We start from the raw sequence: 17,782 nt of genomic DNA, 5'->3' as shown, positions 1-17,782 counted from the left end.
GCAGGTCTCTAACCATCATGTTTAAAGCCCAAAAACGAAGTCTCGCTAATCCAGAGGTTAAGGCACAGTTTGGTATGCGGAGAGCGGCGGGGGGACAGGCTGCCTCAAACTGGCCGCGCCGTTGTCACGTGCCACCACACGGAGCTCCTCCCACCACGAGGCAGTCACCCGGTCACGTGGTGTGCGCAGTGAGGCACACTCGCGCGGTTCGCTGCCGCACAGCTGCTTCCTCGAAGCTTCCGCGCCGAAGGGTTCAGACGTGCAGCACAGAACTGCAACCTGGGACATGACTGCACGGGAATATTCAGACAGAGTTTAAAAAAAAACTATAACTGTTGTAGTGAGGTCGCTTACGAAGGGATGAATCCATATCTTCTTTCATTTACCGAATTTATCTATCTGATAGATGAACAAAAATAATGCGCTTACTTAAACCAAATCCATTTTTTATAACAACGCTAGCTAATGCCAGACACGCATTGCATTGTCACTGCCTGTGTATACATCCATATCACACTATCTCTCTATATCGCTCCATATTTATATCTATATCTCAAACAATCTCACAATATATATCGCTCTACATGTCTCTATACATCTATATACATCCCTCGCTGTCTATATATCTGTACATATACATCTCTCTGTTTCTTATGTCCGTATCTTCCTATTTTAACAAAACAAAAGACGAACATAAAAACATTAATATAAAACACGCGTGAATTCGGTTGTAAGGTCGTGTCAAAATTTCAAAGCAATCGGTGAAGAACTTTCGGAGATTTAAGATTTTTAACAAAATATTATTTACATTTATATATACGAAAAATATGCGCATCGAATCACGAAAACGATGGTTAAAAAACAACTGCTCGTCCAAAATGGCTGAAATTTCATACAGTATATTCCAAAACATGACTAAAAACATTCCCCAATTTTCGTTGACGAGTGCTGCCATCTTCATGTTGAGGTCGGAAACTTTTCAGACAACCCACGTATTAATGGGTATGTGGCTGAAAGCTATTCCTGCGGGTCTCCCTGCCGCGTCGCTAGGTGACAGGGGGAGAGAGGGGAGTGGAGGGAGGGGCGAGATAAGGCCGCCAGACAGCAACGCCTCGCGCCGCCTCTGCTATCGCCTGTCACGCACTCAGACACGCCGAACAACAGTCTCCCGACAGCCGAGACTGTTCCAGTGCTTCGAGTCGCTGCCGCGGTCCGTGCGGCTACTGCAGTGAGCAGGCGGCCAGGATGCCTTCTTGTGTGTTCAGTAGAGTAGTACACGCCATTTGATTCATGACGTCACAGCTGCTATCTTGGAATCCACCATCTTAAATCCCGCCATATTTAAATCGAGTGACCCACTCCCGATCGTTACACTTTTCGTTACACGTGCCGTCTTTCATTTATGTCATGTCTGTCATATTGAATTCGTATGTCATGTCCGCCATCTTGAATTCTGAAGTCACTTCCGCCATCTTGAATTCTGGAGTCACGTCCGCCATATTTGGACCTGACATCACAGTCACGACAGAGCCGCTTATTTTTTTACGTCTGCTGAAAATAGACATCTTGGATTTCACAACTGCCATCTTGTTTTTTTTTTCTTCCCTGTTCTGCTGGAGCCCACCATCTTGGATGGTGCCATCTTTGTTTCTGCTGTTTGTTTCATAGACAGTACCCACATCGCTCCGTCACTTGCATGTAAGGTCGATGTTCCATTACCTACCAATGGAGTTGTGGTCCTTATCGTCAAATTAAATAAAACATAGAAGTCCAAATATGTGTGTTATTTTTATATTTTATATACCTTAATAAATTCTCGATGTGGTAAATGTCTCGGTGGCTGCGCGGTCAAAGGCGTATGTTTTCCAGCCCAGATGTCCGAGATGTCATGGTTCGAATCACTACAGTTCCAATGTATTTTGTATAAAAAATACATTTAATATGTCGATTGGCAGGTAATTGAACATCGACCTTACATGCCTGAGAGTGATTCTAGTGTTCTCTAGGAACAAACAGCAAAAACAAAGACATCGGTATCTAAGATGGCGGCCCCCAAGCAAAACAAAAAAAAAAACAAGATGCTGGTCGTGATGTCATCTAAGTTGGCGGCCTCCAGCAGACGACAAAAATGTGGCTGACATGACATTAGCATCGAAAAAGGTGAATGTGATATCGGATCCAAAATGGCGGCCATGAAATTAGGATTCAAGATGGCAGCTGTGACAAAAATCGCAATGTTCTAGAAATAAAGATGGTGACCATAACGAAAAATGTAGATGTCATCACAAACATCCAAGATGGCGCAACGATGACGTAACGAAAAGTGCCACATTCGGGGAGTATGATGTTCGATTTCAAGATGGCGGAATTCAATATGGCGACTGAGATTAATGGTCAAGATCATCCAAGATGACCGCCGTGACGTTAGAGGTTGGTCGGCCATTGACCACACCTCACACCTCGCTCTTGACCCTGTTTCAGGACCGGCTATTATATTCTACTTAAGTACTTTAGCTTTGTTTTAATACAGTCGACGAAACTCCAAAAAATAGTGTTGATTTTCACTATGGGTGATTAGGCCACAGTGACTCCTAGACGGCTGGGAAGTCCATACGGTGTAGGGACTGCCGATACTGTAGGAAGAGAAGTTGCAGCTGTATACACTGCAATGGTCGAATACATTGTTAAGGTGAAAGAACTGAACTTTCTAAAGTATGTATAAGTTGACAAATGAATGTTGAAAAGAACAAGAATTCACTTGCATTTTTACAGTTACCTTTCAGAGCTAAAGCTAATCATTAATGTCTTGTTCTCCCGAAATTCATCGTACAGTTCTCTCAACCATCCAAGGAGCCTCAGCAACTCGTCTGCTGCACACCAGCCTGCAAGCTGCTGCAAGTTACGAGCCCCGCCCGAGTTGGGTGTGATATAACAGGGATAATCTCGACTAGAGCCGATTTTTCCGTCAGTGAACTTTTCTGGACCGATTGATTTTGAAATCCCCGCAAAATGAGTTTAAATGAAAGCTTTGGTGTGAACGTTTTTAATTTACCTGCCAGTGCAATAATTCCCCGAGCGGGCGCGAGGCCCGTTTTGGACAGCCCTGGCAGTGAGCTGGTGCACGAGACGCGAGGGGAAACTTACATCGGCCGCCCACAACTGCTTGGTTTACAAGTTGGGGTTTAATTAAAGTAACGTTCTGCCATTTGCACTGCCTCGGTAAATGCACCAGATTCAGTCCAAACATTTGTTGAGTCCACTATGTGAACAATGTTGTATTATAGCAATTAGAAAGTTCATTGCAATGTGGAAAGATACGAGACGAAGTACCAAACTTTGGCACACTTCAGGCCGGTATCTGACATTCGTAACAATATCTTACATATTTCGTTTTCGTCTCTTTTGTGGTGACCCTGTACACAAATAAACGTCAATAGAACTTATATATAAACAAAAATCTATCAAATTTAAAAAACCAACATTAAAAGGCATTACGATTATTTAATATGTATACATGCAATATAGTTAAAGTAAAATTAAGGGAAAGACCTATCTAACAATTTACTAAGCACAAGAACTGCATTGTGTTTTTAATAATCATTTTCCTAATAAAAAGATAAAACGCAAAATTAATCATCACAAACAATCACCAAAAAAAAGTCAGTTTGTGTGAGGAAACAATACGTTCATAAGAAGGTATAGCCGGGTAGGTAAAAAAAAAAATATCTGAACCTGTCATATTAGCCTATAGTCTAGGGAGAGATAACAGGTATGAGAAGTGTATTCAATTTCAAACCCGTTTTCCCATGAACCAAACAAAGCGATAATATTTGCAAAGAACAAAATAAAACTTATTAAAAAAAAATTTTTCACCAAACAAAATGTGTTTTAAATATAACAGTTTCTGTGGCGAACAAATTGCGTTAGGTAACATTCACTTGCACGCACACTGGTGTTCGTCACAACAACCAAACTACATAAATGAGTTCACGTAATTAACCTGCGTGCTTCGGACGGCAGAGACTGCAAGATAATTGCGTGGATTACCAACTAGCACCTGGCTCCGGAAACTGGCACAGCAATGAAAACATATGAATAATTTCGTTTGCCAGAGTTGATGAAGTATGGCTTACACCAGGATTCTCCACTAGCGTGTGTTTTATTCCCGTGATGGAATATTACTGATTAAACAGTGGTTTGAACAGATTCACGGTCGGGACGCGAGCAACTAAGCCACTGTTCATTTTTTTTTTTTCAACCGGTTCGTCAGTAAGCGAAGCTCCATAATTGAATTGCTAATAAGCAAAAACGTGAATAAAAAACTTTGCAGCCGACTGTTTTATAGCATCTGCCCCATATTAAATTATATAAATGAATGTATATAATTAGTTAAGCACACAAAAAAAAATAGAAAAGTCCCTTAAAAATTCATGGCCACCAACATTGAGGCCAAATGTGCTTTAGGCCCTGGACAGGTGTGTCGGAGCGACTGTGCTGCCAATGGACACGAAAGTAAACAACTACAATAAAATGCGTATGTATAAATAGTTAGAACGTTGACAAATACCAAAGCAATATGTTTATTTCGGACTGTGAAATTTCCTACTACTAGCGACCGTTTAATGTAAACATTTTAAGTACTTTTATGCCTTCTTAGAACTGTTGATCAAATGGGATGTAAAAACAATAAAGCCGAATTTACATTATTCCGTCCATCCGTTTACAACCCTCAAATCCGTATTAATTTTTTTTTTCAAAATCCAAATTGGCAAACGATAAAAAAACTTTCATTTTAGGTCAAATTTCTTGCGTAAGTTTATTTGATGGTCATGCATTATAGGAATCACGTCCAATTATACTTACTACCTTTTACTCTTGACAGTGTGTACATGTTTCCTAATTACGTAGTTAATAAGTGGACTGCAGAAACTTCCATTAATAAGTACATTTCGGTTTAATTGAACACACCCTAAATGTACTCTAACGCCGTTCAATCACTACTAGGAAAATAGTAGAATGAATAAACGAACCTTCAAAGAAATAAAGGCGGCTGGCGTTAAATTTTGTCCGACCGTCTTGCAAGATTGTGGCTGACGGTCAGAATTATCCGGGAGTTTTGACTGGCTGCGAGTACCGTTATTTACGAACGGATGACTGATGGGGCGGATGCAGCGGACTGTATCAACCTCTCTTAACTAGAGTAGTTTTATATGTTAGTAACGTCACATTATTTGTAGAGACCGGAAAAATTCGCGGATTCATTTCACGACAGCCTGAAATTAAAATAGTTATACCTCAGTGCTGCCTCTGATATTGGCTCACAACTTACCTGGACGACTCTGGGCCAATGAGAAACACTCAACCGAAGCTGTATAGAATCACAGGCCGCTACGTTGGGACACCTCCACAAGACAGCAGCCAATGAGAGGGTGTATTTGACCGAGTGTACGTAGAACTATAAAGTTCATCATAGAGGTCATTGAACCCGCGAATTTTTCCGGTCCCTAATTATTTTGGTATTCATGTCATTAACATAAATGTATAAACATTAATTTAATAAACTTGTAAACATGCGAACGCATTAATATATGAACAAAATTTCCCAAGTATTTTTGCAGGCTAAATAACTGCTCCAAATATTTTTTAAAAAATCAAAAATTGACTCAATTATTTCTCGTGAAACAGTTTTCATTTTAAACTACAAACATTTTTCAATTATTAAATAAAGAAAACAATGTGCAGAGAAATCCAAAAACGAAATTACGTGTACGAAAAAACACGTGTCAATGAAATTTTTTTGAAGGAACTGAAATTAGTTGAATTTTCTAGAACAGACATTCTGTTCATCAAATTTGTGTTGAATATTTTTAATTTGAGTATAACAATAGTTACCAATATCATAATTTTGCGAACCCTCTAATTTGGAAACTATTCTCGCAGTTTCTTACAAAGCTATAGGTTTAATATTTTATTGCATAATTGTGCGGAGATAGTTGGTGATAGACGGCTCTTTCTCCATGTTGTGATGTGTCGCGTTACGCCCCTCTTGCAGGTATAGTCGCAGTGTTGCCAACTTGCGCCCGACAGAGCACAGCCGCGCTTGTGAGCACACACATCAAGCCAGTCGATAGCAGTCTTCGCCTCGGCAGATTCCACGTCACATTTGCAAACATCAAACTAAATCAAATTATATCACTTCGTTACATGTTCTATTGGCTGGTTTTACTAAAAGTTCTAAAATATTTTTTTTATTTCTCTTAGTAAATTTTCGCCCCCAAATATGACTCTAAAACTGCAATAGTTTTAACAAAGCATGTTTTTCTTTCTTTCATATCTCAGTAAATATCAGTCTGGAATATTAGTTAATCGGAAAATCAACAAAAAAAGTATAAAACGGTACAAAAAATTAGAAAAACAATCAAACATGAAGAAAAATAACAAAGAAAACAATGAATAAATTCAGGATAAAGTAAAAAAAAAACTTGTTATACAAATGTAAATTATTTAACCCAAAAAAAAGTTTTATTAAGATATGCTAGTAAAGGAAAAATACAACTAAAACAAAACAGCCCACATTTCTGCTGCTCATTGTAAATTTAAAACTTTGTGTAAGGTTGACATAATTGAAATAGGTTTTATATTGTCCCAGAGATAAAACTAACCTTCAACTATACCTACACAAACGAGCAAAAAAATATGCTTAAGCTATAATTGTGCATTTATCAAATTTTTAATGAGTGTTTTAGTGCTAAGTCAGCTACGTAATAGTTGACAGCTACGCGTACTCACATGTTGTATGCTCAGTCGAATACCTTTGTAAGCTACAAGAAGTCCGTGGCTCACTCTTGCGGGTCACTCGTGTGATGAGGGTCGTGTGTTCGATACAAACCACAAATCAGTTCCCAAATTCATGAGCACCAAACCGGTATTCGAGGCCTGAAGCCCGCTATTCTTGGACTGTGGTACGTAAACACTACCTTCACCTTGCCAATCTGCGGTCGTAAAAATTCTTATCACCTTTCCAAACATAAAACTACACACATACATTAAAACGAAACAAATAATCTAGTTATCTAACTAGCTTCGATGTTCAGAAAAGAAATTATTTTACAATGCGTATGAAATATAAAAACTAAGAAGATCTTATAGATATTAAATTATAACTACGTCTGGCAACAAGAGGTAGTTGCTGTAGAAACTCAGCATATTGTATTTAAGATGTAAATTTTTTTAAATTTTTACGTGGAGTCGGGGACAGTATTATATAAGGAATTTTGCAATCTTAGTATAATAATGTTGTTCAAATGTTTTATTTAAAATATTCATAAGGCCAGTGTGTTAGAATTTTAACGAGTTATTTCTCGTGTTGTTTAATGGCCATTATTTTATATATTTATATATATTTTTTTATAAAAAGTTGTAGGTATAATTTTTTTGTTGTAAATGAATGCAGTACGACGTTATTTTTTTAGAGTTATTTGTTTTGTTAGATACCGAGTTTAAAGATGATATTTTTGTTTAGATGTATAATAAGAATAATTTTCCTTTTTAAATGCGCTTAAAATATGATAGAATTAAAAAAATTGGCCAGTATTTTTTTATAATAATTTTTACGAGTTTGTTAATAGTTCCATGTATCGTCGTCATGTTCCAATTTCAAGTAGTAAAAAACTATTGTGCGCTATTGTGTGAAGCTATCCAAATTGGTATCGTCCTTAAATTTTTGTGACTAATTTTCTGATTCCCGTATTACGGACATCTGTGAAGTGGAACAGGAAAGCAAGCGAGATGCTTAATTTTAAAAAAGGTGTTAAATTTTTTTATATTATTTTTGCATCATTTGGAGCTCGTACCCACACATGTGTCCAAAGTGTGGTGGTTTGTTCCTGTTAGAAAACCATAACAACAATTGAAGTCGTGGAATGACTTGGAAATAGTATAAGATACGTAGGAGTAATTTAAAGCCACAATAGAGCAGCAGCAGCCCCAGTTAAGAGCCCACGGGGAGTGCGACACTTGCTGTGACAGTTGGGCCACTTACATAGCCAGGTAGGTAACAGCCAATCAAACACTTAGCAGCTTAATTAAAATGGAGACACGCCCTACTTGGTTAATAACAATTTACAGTCATATTGAACACAGCACGTAGACGGAACAAGTTTCTGCTCAAGACAAATGCTATGTTCGCATACGCTACAACTTGTTTCTATTGAACATGCATCTAACGGCTACGTTGAAAGCACATATATATCTATATATCCATTACAGTCTTTACCACATACGAGAAAAGTCTACGTACACTTAAAAATATTTTCACCTTAAATTAAAGTATAACGCTGGTTACAAACTATCCAGATCTCTTCGAAAATTTACAGGTTCTAAGTTATATCACTCTGAACATAAATCCACCAAAATAATCTTGGTATATTAGCAAAATATTTTTTTAAAAAAACTCCTTTGGATTCCTGCAAAAGGGCTATTTCTTCTATGGGTGCCTTCACTCTTCAGAACAGAACCCAATACGTTGCAAATATGGCGTAGATTTTACGAACATCCAGTTATCTGAAATTATTTCAGGCGAATTATTCGTTGATAAGTCCGGAAATTGAGTGTAGTTTTGTAAAAATTTGAAAGGGGCCTGCCTGCACTTGCAAAAGCGTGATTTTAAAGAAAAAGAAAAAACTTATGTCTTTTGTAATTTTAAAAAAAAAATATGTTTACTGTATGCACCTAGGCCGACATACAGGCAGCATGCAACATCCAGAGCTCCCGGGGGAATACTCCAGACACGCCGCCGTCTGAGCCTCGCAGATAAGCCCCCGCCCGCTCTCCGGGGCAGGAAATGAAATACGGGAGGGCGCATTTACAAATCAAACAAGGCGTGGCGCGGCTGCGAGGCGGCTACCCCCCCCCCCCCCTGCACACCCCACCCATGGATCACGACTGCCAGCGCTTCAGACACCCGCGCCCGACCGCTGATCCAGACATCCCAGCATCGCAGGTTCCCAGGCTGTTCCACGAGAAAACACTTCATCAGCAGCGATGACCGGTCACAGCTCAGGAGCGGGGCACTCGATAACGGAGAGAGAGAGAGAGTGAGGGGAAAATAACCAAGTGGTCAAGTCTGAAGTAGCTTGGCCTCTGGGTTGTAGCCGCATCCTTGGCGAATAATTCACCGACGTTTCCGTCGACATTGCAGTCGTCATCATCAGGGAGCAGTTACCTACCTAGGTGGCAAGCCCAGGTGAAAAGCCTGCGAACAATATTAAAGTGGAAAGTCATTCGTTGGTAGGACTAATGCAGGAATCTAAATCTTTTCTCCTTCATATTTGAGGTAAAAATATTCCTTGTGGTTGTTTTGGACGTTCACATGTTCATCAAATACGAGGGTTGTAAATAAAGTAGTGCCCAAAGTAGTCCAGAAAGTGTGCCGTAAATTAGAGATTTAGGCACGTTTATTTAAAATTTTGTAATCTGAAATATTTTGGAAATATTATTTTTTTTTCTCTCATCTTATTTTCTTTACGGCCAGGCCCTCAGCCTCTGTTCTCAGAGGCGAGCTGATTTTCTTTCCCAGCCTCATGCTAGGCTAGCATTCTGGCTAATATTTCTCCCGCCTCCAGGCACGTCGGGGCCGGTAACGTTATTTCTTCGCGGGTCTCCTTTTGCTAAGAGCAGCTTGTGAAGCAGTGCTGAGCCCTGCTAACTCTGTCACGAATCGGTATAAGGTTCACTAGCAGCAAAACACGACAGGAGGATCCCGTGGGCCTTGTGTCCCACAGACCATGCGTTTTTTGAAGCCACCCCCCGCCTGCTCACCCACCCTCTCTTCTCAGAAGTGGCTACGAGCGACGACCGCTCGAGTGCGTTAACCGAAGTCAAGGCCATCTCAGGCTGGACAGCCGCAGTTACGATTCTGCACCTTAACGACACCTAGCGACGGCTGTGGTAACTAATGCCACTTGTGAGGCGTCGGCAGCGCCGACACTACCGCGCTCGCGCGGAGGTAACGACAACCTTTCCCCTCCTTATGTCTCAGGCCGCTAGGTGGCACCACTGGTTACTCCATTAACCCCCCTAGCTTGACACTCTCGTCGGTCACAAGTCGATTTATTAGTACTTCCTCTCGCCACCAAAAGATAGCGCCTCAGTCGCGCAGTCACTCCAGTAAGATCTATTTTTTTATGCCGGACACCTTCGGGTGGGCTCGGTAATTTTCGGCTCAGAGCCTAACCCCCCTCCCATTCTCTAGAGACCCCGCGCTTATGATATTCAGGTGATATCCCGCTCTGAACTTACTTCGGTGCGCGCCTCCTGACTGACTGGTACCGTTTGTATCTGCGATCTTCTGCGAATCATCGACATCGTATATTATGTAGTCTTCTCAGACTAAAGGGATGGAGTCCCTAGCTAAAATTATTAACCAGTCAGTAGTTTAGTTGGAAGTAGAGAAACTTAGTATTTTTATATAAATTTTTTTTAATTAATCATGATGACTTCCGTGGCTACCGCGAATCGTGGTTCGAGTTTGCGGAGACGAGACGCCCTCTCCTGAGCGCCAGGACCAATACCCTGTTTTGGTAAGTCTTGATGTCATCCCCCCCCCCCCTCTAATTTCCCTCTATTGGCCTTTGCGCCATTTAAGTATACTGTCTGGAAACAGGTCTAATTCTTTGGAATTTGGACTTCTGTTTCAGACAGGGTTCCAAGTTTGGGGCAACCAAAATCCTCTGCCAGAACCTCTGGAGTCGGTTCCTGCGCAGAATCCAACATCATTAGGCCTACTACCTTGATCACCGTCTACCTACAGCCCCGGGTGATACCCGCATAATTCTATCTTTTTATTCATGAACCCAAGATTAGTGTAACCCAGTTAAGACAGCGGACAGTAAAAGGCAGTTCGAGGAGAAGAAATTTATATTATGTTTTGGAAGGACTATATGTACAATCTTTAAAGTTAACAATGTTAATTTCATTCTTGTTTTTAAATATTTTAATTTTTGTTATACATTCAGGGCCGGCCCTATCGTAAATAACGTTAAGGAATATCATATAATAAGTGTAATTGTGAGTTATGTAAATAAGATCACTTATCAATGAAAAACAGTCTTTACTAAGGAAAATTTAATCTATAAAAAAAAAGAACAATGATTAATAAAATAAGGAAGTCTATAGACGTAACAGTTGTTTTTATTTATTTAATATATAATAACGATCCTTTTACTCCCAAGTATTTGTAGGGAGTCCCTAAATTTTCTTTGTTTACTCCTAGTGTCGCCTCTGTTGTTGACTTTTATAGTTATTAATTGAGGGCCTCAGTAATCAAAGCTTCCAAATCTTTTAACCTTATTATTTAATTATTCTTTAGACACTTGGGGTATTACAAAATGGTAGCAGAGCATGGTTACGTCTATAGGCATACCTAATTTGAAAGGTCATACCTTAAATTAAAATTTAAAAAAAAAATTGAATAAAAAAAATATTTTTTTATATTTTTTTTGTCATTTAGAATCTTTTTGTAGTAAGTAATTTGTGAACTGTCCGCTGATACACGTAGTAGCTAAATTGACCCTTGAATCTATAATTATCATAAGTTTTGTGTGTTTACATTTGAGCGCGCACTGTGAGCAGCTGGCTGGCTGCCCGCCCACGCAACTCGGGCCGCGCGCGTGGCTTATCAACAGAGACGTGTCCGCTGGACAAGATACTCCCTCCCCCCCACACCCCTAGTTAAAGGCGCTGCGCGCCAAGGTCAGTCCTGCCGGCTGACGTGACGTTCCTTGTAGGTACCCTGTTGTGCAAGCTAACCTGACAGCTTGTTACACCCGAGTACTCTGTTCATTTCCCGACGCGGGTAGTAATAATAATAAATAAATTATGAAGGCACATACTTCCCACGCAATAAAGCAATTGTTTTAATCATAAGCTAGATTTAAGTGTATACCTAAGTTTAGAGTTTAAGAGATAATTTTATGAGGGTATTGTTTTGTTTTGTGTAATACTATGAATCCGGACAGGATGATTACTCCGGAGCTATTACTAGTAGATGAATTAAGTTACGAGTTGCAGTTGCGTAATTTACCAACTACTGGAAATGCGCAAGAGCTGCGAAAAAGGCTTCGAGCCGCAGTACGTGATAAGTTACCTACCTCAGTACATAATCTAAATTTAGAAATACTCGAGGAATTCAACATAGCTTGCTCCAAATTTTACGACATAGCTGCTTTCGTAAGTTATTCAGATGTGGAAGAGAATTTGCCCAATGTAAAGCGACACATTATGCGATTAGAGCATGTCACCAGACGACTGGAAAATCTTGTGGTACTTTCCGCAGATGTGCTCAATGGTGTTTATCGAACAGAGCTAGATCGTTGTCTGCAACAGACAAACGCCTTCCAAATTAAATTGAAAGCTAGGGCAGCCCAATTAGAATCTCAACAGGACCTCCGGGCCAACATTGCCCAGGCAGAAAACCTAGGAATTGAAACACTAGGAAATGTAGAGAGTGAAAGTCTGGAATTTCCTCAGGAAATAAGGCAACCCGACACACAAGTATCTTTGTGTCAAACAAGGCAGGTTCCGCCCATTTCATCAACATCAACATCTCAATCACTCATCACGGTTTCTAACCCCAGTGACTGTGAGTCTAGCCGACCCCAGTTCCGGAGAGTATATGACACGAGCGCACATCTCCCACCTTAAGAAAGCGCATCCGAATTTAAAATAGGAGCGATTACTTTCTCTAAGCCTTGGCATGCCAGATATATATATTTAAGACTCAATAAGGAGTTTAACTGAAGAATACAAAACCTAGGTAGTAACATTAAGTAACAATAAAAATCCATGGTACTAGTTTGTAAGAAAACTTAATATAAGGTGTTAGTTTAAGTGGCCACTTAAGTTAATAATGTTATTTAAGTTAATGAATTTAATCATGTTAGTCATTAAGAATGTGCACATTAGTTCATAAGAGTGTTTAATATTTTTTTTGTGTTTTAGCATGTAAGTAGTAGGATACAGGCGAACCTGGTACCTCGTCCTACTGAAGTTTTTGGTTTCTTGTTTTTGCTTTCCCCTAAGCTCCGCTTTAACGCGGGGGAGTATGTGCCGTAAATTAGAGATTTAGGCACGTTTATTTAAAATTTTGTAATCTGAAATATTTTGGAAATATTATTTTTTTTTTCTCTCATCTTATTTTCTTTACGGCCAGGCCCTCAGCCTCTGTTCTCAGAGGCGAGCTGATTTTCTTTCCCAGCCTCATGCTAGGCTAGCATTCTGGCTAATATTTCTCCCGCCTCCAGGCACGTCGGAGCCGGTAACGTTATTTCTTCGCGGGTCACCTTTTGCTAAGAGCAGCTTGTGAAGCAGTGCTAAGCCCTGCTAACTCTGTCACGAATCGGTATAAGGTTCACTAGCAGCAAGACACGACAGGAGGATCCCGTGGGCCTTGTGTCCCACAGACCATGCGTTTTTTGAAGCCACCCCCCGCCTGCTCACCCACCCTCTCTTCTCAGAAGTGGCTAGGAGCGACGACCGCTCGAGTGCGTTAACCGAAGTCAAGGCCATCTCAGGCTTGACAGCCGCAGTTACGATTCTGCACCTTAACGACACCTAGCGACGGCTTTGGTAACTAATGCCACTTGTGAGGCGTCGGCAGCGCCGACACTACCGCGCTCGCGCGGAGGTAACGACAACCTTTCCCCTCCTTATGTCTCAGGCCGCTAGGTGGCACCACTGGTTACTCCATTAACCCCCCTAGCTTGACACTCTCGTCGGTCACAAGTCGATTTATTAGTACTTCCTCTCGCCACCAAAAGATAGCGCCTCAGTCGCGCAGTCACTCCAGTAAGATCTATTTTTTTATGCCGGACACCTTCGGGTGGGCTCGGTAATTTTCGGCTCAGAGCCTAACCCCCCTCCCATTCTCTAGAGACCACGCGCTTATGATATTCAGGTGATATCCCGCTCTGAACTTACTTCGGTGCGCGCCTCCTGACTGACTGGTACCGTTTGTATCTGTGATCTTCTGCGAATCATCGACATCGTATATTATGTAGTCTTCTCAGACTAAAGGGATGGAGTCCCTAGCTAAAATTATTAACCAGTCAGTAGTTTAGTTGGAAGTAGAGAAACTTAGTATTTTTATATAAATTTTTTTTAATTAATCATGATGACTTCCGTGGCTACCGCGAATCGTGGTTCGAGTTTGCGGAGACGAGACGCCCTCTCCTGAGCGCCAGGACCAACACCCTGTTTTGGTAAGTCTTGACGTCATCCCCCCCCCCTCTAATTTCCCTCTATTGGCCTTTGCGCCATTTAAGTATACTGTCTGGAAACAGGTCTAATTCTTTGAAATTTGGACTTCTGTTTCAGACAGGGTTCCAAGTTTGGGGCAACCAAAATCCTCTGCCAGAACCTCTGAAGTCGGTTCCTGCGCAGAATCCAACATCATTAGGCCTACTACCTTGATCACCGTCTACCTACAGCCCCGGGTGATACCCGCATAATTCTATCTTTTTATTCACGAACCCAAGATTAGTGTAACCCAGTTAAGACAGCGGACAGTAAAAGGCAGTTCGAGGAGAAGAAATTTATATTATGTTTTGGAAGGACTATATGTACAATCTTTAAAGTTAACAATGTTAATTTCATTCTTGTTTTTAAATATTTTAATTTTTGTTATACATTCAGGGCCGGCCCTATCGTAAATAACGTTAAGGAATATCATATAATAAGTGTAATTGTGAGTTATGTAAATAAGATCACTTATCAATGAAAAACAGTCTTTACTGAGGAAAATTTAATCTATAAAAAAAAAGAACAATGATTAATAAAATAAGGAAGTCTATAGACGTAACAGTTGTTTTTATTTATTTAATATATAATAACGATCCTTTTACTCCCAAGTATTTGTAGGGAGTCCCTAAATTTTCTTTGTTTACTCCTAGTGTCGCCTCTGTTGTTGACTTTTATAGTTATTAATTGAGGGCCTCAGTAATCAAAGCTTCCAAATCTTTTAACCTTATTATTTAATTATTATTTAGACACTTGGGGTATTACAAAAGGCGCAGAACATCGAGTATACGCGAACAGGATATCGTAGCAGTGATTCGGCGCTGTTGACGTACGTGGATTAAGTATAAGGGGTATTTGCTGCGTGGCACTGAAATGGTCAGTGTCGTTTCTACAAGCTCTAAAATGATCAGCGGTCGTGGATCAAAACCGAGGTTACCCGCATGGCAAAAAAAAAAAAAAAACATGCCTCGCAATGTTACCCAGGCCTGTGGCGCGGATAGGACAGTCGCACGATGGGTCAAAGTTTTCGTATTTAATTCTCGCTTCTTCCTCGTCGCATGGTTGCGATTCTCGAGCGTTCTCTCATTGGATACGCCGTGCAATTTGGCAACCTCAACACAGAAATATTAACACGTTCCCCAGCTCACTTTATAGTTTATACGATACAAAAAAGCACCATATAATCATACCAAAACTACAATAATATGTAATGATAATCACATCCTGTATAATACTGTAGTCTTCACTATTCCTTTACTGAAGCAAGTCTGAGATATAACTATTTACACTCAATATTTAATAAAAAAAAGGATAGTAATAGGTAAACATTTAAAGGTATGAATTTTATAAAATAATACCTATACATTTTTATACATCTCTATTATGCGTTATCTATAATACAAGTATACAAAACATTTTGCACTAAACCATAAAATTTTACAATTTTTATCAGTTCAGTGGACAGCTTAATTTTACTATCAACCATCTACTTAATGTTAAAACACAATCTTAAAACTTACATTAAATTTATAAAGTAGCCATAAACTGATTTCACTGACAACTTATACGATATGAGTAACTATTTTTTTTTTCCATGCGGCGTGTACAGAATAGAATGGAGAAAAAATTTTCAGTGCACTATATACATATATGCTCTTAAGAATTCGATGCCTTTTATGATTTCCATACTTTATTTTTAATCATCCAAACCTAAATTGTCTTCCAAAACAATGAGTCATTCACAAGAGAAATGTTAATTTTGCGACAGGAATCTTCGTGAGAAATAACGGAAAATACATTTTTTTTTATTCTAAAATGCACATTAGACGAAATAGGAGAATTTAGATCAAATTTATATTTCTTAAAACAACTAACGACTTGAAGGTAAAAATAAAAAAGATTAGAAATGTTTGGTACTTAGTTTTGTGAAATGATTTCTTTTCCACGATGCAAAAGGGAGTCTGTACCTGATGAAATTCGTACTGTGCTTTATTTTTTTATCTTTACAATAAATTATCTGCGTTATCTTTCGGAGCTCACATGTTCAATTTGAAACGAAAGTTGTTTAATTTTGTACTTAAAACATTAGTTCCTTTTGCAAATGAGATATTCACATCATTTGTGCCTTTAACTTGTGTTACAAAACACCATACATGGACGAACAGCCATACACTTTATAACACTACTTTAAGGATTATAATTTCCCAAAATAACAATATTTTCACACGTTAATTATTTAATGTTTACAAAATATGTGGGGGAAAGGCTGGACTATATTTTTATCCACTAAATATAAGCCAATTAAAAAAGAATACCTCTTGATTTGGTTATAAACAATGCACTAGCCTCTTTAGATATATAAAACGTATCTCTTGTAATTTCACTTCATGAACAATTAATACTAGCACAAAAAATCGCTGGAATTTCAGAAAATGTTTAGACACTATACTGCTGAAGTCTTTAATGAATTTCTAACGCCATTGTTTTGCACTTACATCTGGTCAGTTCAAAGCATAGGCATCACTGCACACCTGGTGATTGCACTGCCATATTTGCCGCATAAGCATGGAAATACGAGGGTAGTCCAAAAAAACCCAAAATTAAATTCAAAATCACTTATATTACCAGCACACAACTCCATCGCCCAGCAACGAAAAACAAAGTGGCACGACATCGTAAATAACCCTGACACGTGGCATTTTGAAATGACGAGAAATTAATTTCCCCTGTACGCTCGGCAGTAGCGAGCGAGGGAGTACACACCCTGGCATGGGTACAGCCAGACTCACAAGTGCCAGGACACACCTGCCTGGGACCCGGAGGTCATGCTCACGCCGCGAGAGTGCGGCTTCCAGTCCACGCCTCCCACACCTCCAACGCCTCCCACGCCCCCCACGCCTCCCACACCTCCCACTCCTCCCACACCTCCCACGCCTCCCACACCTCCCACGCCTCCCACACCTCCCACGCCTCCCACACCTCCCACGCCTCCCACGCCTCCCACACCTCCCACACCTCCCACGCCCCCCACACCTCCCACGCCTCCAGCACCTCCCACGCCTACCACACCTCCCACGCCTACCACACCTCCCACGCCTACCACACCTCCCACGCCTCCCACGCCTCCAGCACCTCCCACGCCTCCCACGCCTCCCACACCTCCCACACCTCCCACACCTCCCACACCTCCCACACCTCCCACACCTCCCACGCCTCCCACGCCCCCCACACCTCCCACGCCTCCAGCACCTCCCACGCCTCCCAAACCTCCCACGCCTCCAGCACCTCCCACGCCTCCCAAACCTCCCATGCCTCCAGCACCTCCCACGCCTCCAGCACCTCCCACGCCTCCCACGCCTCCCACACCTCCCACACCTCCCACGCCTCCCACGCCCCCCACACCTCCCAAACCCCCCACTCCTCCCACGCCTCCCACGCCTCTCACTCCTCCCACACCTCCCACACCTCCCACTCCTCCCACTCCTCC

The 17,782-nt window shown here is 40.8% G+C and overlaps 2 protein-coding genes and 1 long non-coding RNA gene across 7 annotated transcripts in view; 1 reads left to right on the top strand and 2 right to left on the bottom strand.

Annotated features, from left to right (window-relative positions):
* The window catches only part of LOC134538507 (neurocalcin homolog), a 586,036-nt gene that overhangs the window by 390,601 nt on the left and 177,653 nt on the right, over positions 1-17,782 (bottom strand). The window lies entirely within an intron of this gene.
* Positions 1-17,782, bottom strand: part of LOC134538505 (neuronal calcium sensor 2) — a 560,474-nt gene that overhangs the window by 365,226 nt on the left and 177,466 nt on the right. The gene's annotated exons all lie outside the window — the stretch shown is intronic.
* LOC134538504 (uncharacterized) lies at positions 10,269-14,930 on the top strand. The gene is made up of 3 exons (XR_010076161.1): positions 10,269-10,580; positions 10,698-14,258; positions 14,374-14,930. It is a non-coding gene; the product is annotated as an uncharacterized LOC134538504 (long non-coding RNA).

This window comes from Bacillus rossius, chromosome 13 (assembly GCF_032445375.1).
Source record: "Bacillus rossius redtenbacheri isolate Brsri chromosome 13, Brsri_v3, whole genome shotgun sequence".
NCBI classification, from domain to species: domain Eukaryota; kingdom Metazoa; phylum Arthropoda; class Insecta; order Phasmatodea; family Bacillidae; genus Bacillus; species Bacillus rossius.
Note: the sequence above shows the minus strand (reverse complement) of the source record. Positions and strands in the feature narration are given on the sequence as shown.